Source organism: Monodon monoceros, unplaced genomic scaffold (genome assembly GCF_005190385.1).
Source record: "Monodon monoceros isolate NGI ecotype Baffin Bay Population unplaced genomic scaffold, NGI_Narwhal_1 Super_Scaffold_12, whole genome shotgun sequence".
Lineage (NCBI taxonomy): Eukaryota > Metazoa > Chordata > Mammalia > Artiodactyla > Monodontidae > Monodon > Monodon monoceros.
In genome coordinates, this window is record NW_021703768.1 from 155,826,270 (window position 1) to 155,832,269 (window position 6,000).

Here is a 6,000-nt window from a genome sequence, read left to right on the forward strand (position 1 = left end):
TCCTTTTTATTGCTGTTTTGTTACCTCGTATTGATTTGGGGGGGGGATAAATGTGCAGGTAGGTGTTATATATGTGATGTTCATTTCAGGGTGGAGGTTACCAAACACTAGTTATAAATGAGCAGTGGTTAATTCAACAGTATTGCAAGCAGCTGGCTTAGGCTGGTGGTTCTCAAACACGAGTGGGTGTTGGAATCAGCTGGCAGGCTGGTAAAACATCGTTCACCAGGCCCACCCCAGAGTTTCTGACGCAGCAGGTCTGGGGTGGAGCCCAAGAAAGTGCATTTATAACAAGTTCCCTGAGGTCTGGGCACCACACTCTGCTCACCATTGGTTCAAGCCAATTTGGTGGCCCACCTCCCCTGCCATGAATAGAGCTGGACATCTCCGGCCAGTGAGGTGTGGCGAGAAGAACGAAAGGGATGGCCTTTTCTTCCAGTGGACATGGTTGGATCTGCATGTGATACCTGGTGCTGTGGCCGCTCTTTTGTGACCATGAGGACGGCTAAGCCAGCATGCTGAAGACGGCAGTGGAAAAGATGGAAAGACCTGGGGCTTCAGGGATATGCTCAAGTCATTGAAGTAATCCACCCTGGAGCCATCCTACCCCTTGCCTTCAAGCAATCAGCTGCATTTGCAGCTAAAAACACCTGAGCACAGCTAACCTCCCAAGGTTCCCCACACACCACCACCTACGAGACCAGCCTTCAGGAAAGACGGGGCAGTGGAGACAGCCAGGCCTGGGCCCCTGGGGCAGCTCTCAGTCTCTCTGTGCCCCATTCAAAGCCTTCCTCGTGAGAAACTCGAGAGAGCGCACGGTGAGGGCACCTCGAAAAGCAGAAAGGGCTTGTTAGTAGAATTTTCGTAAAAGTGTAACAGGGAAGAAACCCTGTATTCTATTACAAACTAATCGCTATGTGGATGTTGCCTGAAAGCTTAAATTAAACACAGTGGCCCATCTCTGGGAATCCTGCCTCCTGCAGGAGGAAGAAATTAACACCTGCCCTCCGGAGGCTGACGGGAACCAGGAAGTGCTTGGCTTTAGTCCCGCCCCTTTCAGTATGGAAGAATCCTGCACGCTCTCTCAGGGAAGATGGCTCTTTGGGACGCAAGTCCACTGTCTTCTCCAGATCAAGTCGCTATTCCTTGCCCCAACGACTCGGCTCTCGATTTATTGGCCTGTCCTGCATAGACCAGTACAAGCTTGGACTCGGTAACGAAAGGAGAAGTGCCGGGCGTGGAAACAGCCCCGATGGAAGGAAACAGGATGGATCCACAGACGGGGCAAGTATCCATCTAGACCAGAGCCGTCCAACAGGGGGGCAGAGTGCCAGGCGACCACTTGAACTTAGCTTAAAATGAAGCAAACTTAAAGTTGAGTTCTTCAGCTGCCCCAGCCCCATTCGAGTGCTCGTGGCCACACGTGGCTACCAATGGGACAGCACGGATCTGGAACATTCCACATCCGCCTCTGGGCGGCACTGGTCTAGGCTAGTCCCACGGGCAGCTTAGGGAACGTCACAGGACACTGTCTGGGGCTTTCTGGAAAAGGCATCCTTATTCACAGAAGGACCTGGCAGGAGAGGGTTCTTTTCTGGAGGGTGAGGGGACAGAGGAACTGATCTGAGAAAGGAAAAGCACGGCAAGGGTGCTGCATGCGTTTCTGGGGATGGCTGTGCCAAAGCCCCACAAGCTGGACGGTTCAAAACAGCAGACGTTTCTTGTCTCCCAGTCCTGGAGGCCAGACACCCCTCACCCAGGTGTCGCAGGGCCGGGTCCTCCCGGAGGCTACAGGGGAGGCTCCCTCCCGCCCCTTCCGGCCTCCGCTGTAGCTGCCCTCCTGCCTCCCTGGCCTCGAGCTGCGTGGCCAGCGTCTGCACGCGTGTCCTCACATGGCTTTCTCTCAAGGCCGCCAGTCACTCGGTCCAGGGCCACCCTAATGCAGGAGGGCCTCTTCTTACCCAATGACATCTGCAAAGACCCTATTTCCAAATCAGGTTGGGGACACTATTCACCCCCAACACAGATGAAAAGAACGTGAATCCATGACAGGATCCCCAAGCCGTGAAATTAACCAACCCCAGAGCCGCCACCCGCCCGGGGCTGCTTCTCCCGTGAGATGATCAAGGTCGTCGTGGGTCTAAACTGCTCTGGGTCAGGACTGCCGCGATGCCGCTAAAGGCACCACAGCTGCTACCACCCTCGCCGGGCTCCTTGACGCGGCTGTGCCTCCGTTTCCTCCCCTAGAAACTGGGTAGGAAATCTCAGGGTTGGAGGCTCCACACTAGCGTCTAGAAACCCAGGTGCCCTGATTGCATCTCTGCTCGCTGAGTCTCCCTTTTCTGGTCTCAAAACAGGGACCATTACAGGGTTTTGTGAGGGTTCTGTGACATCAGGTAGGTGAGTCAGTTGCTGTATTAGTTTCCCCTTGCTGCTGTAACGAATTACCACAAATTTAACATAAATGTATTCCCTGACAGTTCTAGAGGTCAGAAGTCCGACTGGGGTCTCACGGGGCTAAATGCAGGCGTGGGCAGGGCTGGTCCTTCCGGAGGCTCCAGGGCAGCATCGGTTCCCGCCTATTCCAGCTTCTAGAGGCGCCGCATCCCAGGCTCGCGGCCCCTCCTCCATCCTCACAGCCAGCAGCGCAGCATCTCCCGTCTCTCTCTGCGTCTGACCCTCCTGCCTCCCTCTAATAAGGACCCTGGGATGACGCTGGACCCCCGCGGGGAATCGAGGGTCCTCCCCATCTCGGGGTTCTTAACTTAATCCCTCCTGCAAAGTCCTCTCTGCCTTGTGAGGTGACACATCCTCGGGGCCCAGGACCAGGACGGGGACGTCTTTGGGGCCGTTAGTCTGCCAACCACCCTGGTAGTTGCCAGGTGGCAGCGAGTTCAGGCTCTGAGAGGAGCCTCAGCTCTGGGTCTGGTCCTGGATTCTCACCATGTAACCGCCCTGCCTCTCTGTGCCTCAGTTTCCCCACCTTACATAAGTGGGGACACACATCCCCTCTTGAGGACCCAGGGTAGGACCTGCCTGTCCCTGCGTAATCTGGGATACGGCTGCTCCTGCCTTAACTTCACACTTCTCTGTGAACCAGGAGGGGACTCCGTGGCTCCCAGGACACCTGGTGGATGTGGGTGCAGGGAGACAAGCGGCTCCCAGGGGAGGAGCAGGCCACTGAGGCTGGTTCAGGCCCCGCGGGGCCGCGCCTCTCCAGGCAGCCTGAGTCAGGGCGCCACACCCATCAGCCAGCGACTCCTGCCGGCTTGTCTCCAACATGGATGCTGTGGCCCCTTTCTCCCCAGCCCCACGCTGCCCTGGTCCATTGCATCCGCTCACCCGACTGCTCCCCAGCCACCTCCGAGGTCTCTCTGCTGCCCTTCCAGCCGCCCCCCTCCAGCCCATTTCCACAGAAAAGATCCTTTCAGTTCCAACGCTGCCCTGCAACCCTGCCTAGAACCATCCAAAGCCAAGCTTCTCCCCACAGCCCCCAAATCTTATTCCTGCTCTTGTCTCCCTCCATCAGCCCCACCACGTGGGTCTCCAGCAGCTCCCCGAATGTGCCCGCTGAGCCCCTGCCTCGGACTCTCTCTCCCCAATCGTTTCACGTCTGGGGCCGCCGTGGCTTCAGGTCTCAGCTTAAATGGCATCTCCTGAGAGGCGCCTCGCCCACCAGCCCGGCTAAAAGCAGCCACCAGTCTCTTGCTCTGACATCACTTGATTGTAATTTCTGCACAGCATCTACCAGTGCCTGCCATTTCCCTGTTTGTCTCTTATTTATTTACTGTCAGCCTCTCCCTCTAGAAATCTGAGCCCCGTAAGAGCAGGGATCAGATCTTTCCCATTTCCTACGATACCATCAGCACCTGGCAGGGCGAGGCATGCATTAAATATTTGCTGCATCGATGAAAACGTCAAGATCGGGCTTCCCAGGTGGCGCAGTGGTTGAGAGTCCGCCTGCCGATGCAGGGGACACGGGTTCGTGCCCTGGTCCGGGAAGATACCACATGCCGCGGAGCGGCTGGGCCCGTGAGCCATGGCCGCTGAGCCTGCGCATCCGGAGCCTGTGCTCCACAATGGGAGAGGCCACAACAGTGAGAGGCCCGCGTACCGCAAAAAAAAAAAAAAACAAAAAACGTCAAGATCATTGGAATAATCCAACAGCCTGCACTTCAACAACACGAGTATCTGAATTCTGAACACTCCTAATCCCCGTGGCCGTGGCCGGTGGGCAGACACAGCTCGCCCCTGAGAGGATGTGGTTTGAAGCCCAAGGCATCACCCACAAAACATCTCACTACGAAATCAGTCTTGAATCCAGTGAAGCTGAGATTCAGCAAAAGAAGGGGCCACAGCCAAGTTAGAAGACGCCAGGAGAGAACAGGCAGACCCAGAGTTTGGGGCAGCCTGAGGCCCGGCATGTCTAACAGGCTTCCGGGACACAGTGGACCCTGCCTGGACCACACATGGACAAGAGTCAAGGCCACTGGGGGCCGCCACAACAAAGCACCACAAACTGGGGACTTAAAACAACAGAAATCTAACCCTGACCCTACTGTTCTGGAGGCTGGAAGTTGGGAATCAAGGTGTGACAGAGCCCTGCTCCCTGGCGGTGATGGGCTCAGGGGAGGGCCCTTCCCGCCTCTTCCAGCGTCTGGTGGTGGTGAGCGGCCACCCTCAGTGTCCCTTGGCTTGTGGATGCATCGCTCCATTTCTCCCCTATTGTCACGTGGGCCCTCCCGGTGCGTTTTGTGTCCAAATCTCCCTCTTCTTATCCAATACGCTGCCCTAATCTAGTGTGATCTCATCTTAACTTGATTATGTCGACAAAGACTCTATTTCCAAATAAAAACCATATTCGCAGGTTCCGAAAGTCATGAATCTGGGGGGATACTATTCAACGCAGTACGGGGGTGGGGGGCGAGGGGGGGAGAGGTTGTAAAAGAACCAAAGACAAAACAACCAACTGCAAAGACACAGACCTCCAGGATCCTGGTCCCAAAAACCAGACTGAGGCGCTGTGAATACTGCCGGACCCTGGATGTGACAATGAACTGTGGACGGGCAGGGCCCCAGTGGGCCAGGGGGCCGCACGGAAGCATTTTACGGAGCGCCTTCCCCCGGGCCGCTTGCCTCCTGACGGTTCATCAGAAACTACACACAGGGGCAGACAGGCTGAGCGGGGAGCGCGCAGCGTTCACAGGCGTGGGCGCTAGTACGGGCCGGCCATCGGCCCACGTTTCCGTACGTCCAAAAGGTTCATAATAAAACCAGGACAAATGAAGACCTGTTCCCTTACAGCACCTTCCAAGTTCCTGGAGTCTCACATCTCGAATCCTGGGGCCTAGCGGGGCCCGGCCTCTCTGCGCCCCACCTCAGGCCAAGGTCTCCGGTTCTGTAGTCTGGGAAGGAGGTTTCAGTGGGGGTCTGGGTATCAGGACGCCCCCACCCGCGTCCTCCCCCCCCCACCCCGCAGACTCTGGCCGACGGAACGGGGGCTCCGCTTAACCCGCGCATGCGTGCCCCCCTCCCACCAGCCGCCCTCTCCCCGCCCTCCCCACGTGACGCCGTGGGAACCTGGACCCCAGTGCCTCCCGAGTGGGGGCGGCCCGCTGAGCGCGGGCTGGCGATGGGGGTCTAGGGTGATGGGGAGAGAAGGAGGGACGGAAAGAGATCTGGCTCTCGGGGTCCAGAGTGTCCCAGAGAAAGAAGTGGGGGATGGGAGCCCCTGTGCCCAGGCTGGGGCTCCGGGGAGGATGGGATTTCAGGGTCGCGCCGGCCCACTCACCCGAACGATGTAGGAGACCCCGGGCCCCAGGACCCTGGCGTCCGGGTGTAGCCAGCCGTGCGCCGGCTTGTGGATGAAGCTGCCTTTGCGGATCCACTCGTCGGCGGCGGAGTCCGGGGGCCCGGCTGCCCCCCGCGCGCCCCGCGACCCCCGCGCCCCGGCAGCCCGGCAGCGGCTGAGCGCAGGCAGGGGGCAGGGCGCGGTGCAGC

General features: G+C 58.1%; 1 protein-coding gene across 6 annotated transcripts in view; it reads right to left on the reverse strand.

Annotated features, from left to right (window-relative positions):
* Nucleotides 1-5,953, reverse strand: part of SHC2 (SHC adaptor protein 2) — a 28,514-nt gene extending 22,561 nt beyond the window's left edge. For 2 of the 6 annotated variants that reach the window (XR_003792764.1, XM_029217865.1), the window contains exon 1: nucleotides 5,792-5,931. The gene's annotated coding sequence lies outside the window, so the exon portion shown is untranslated. Of the gene's footprint in view, nucleotides 1-5,302; nucleotides 5,406-5,791 lie in introns of those variants that run through there. The other 4 variants (XM_029217863.1, XM_029217866.1, XM_029217862.1 and 1 more) reach the window with 4 other exon arrangements.
* Nucleotides 5,954-6,000: the final 47 nt, after the last annotated feature.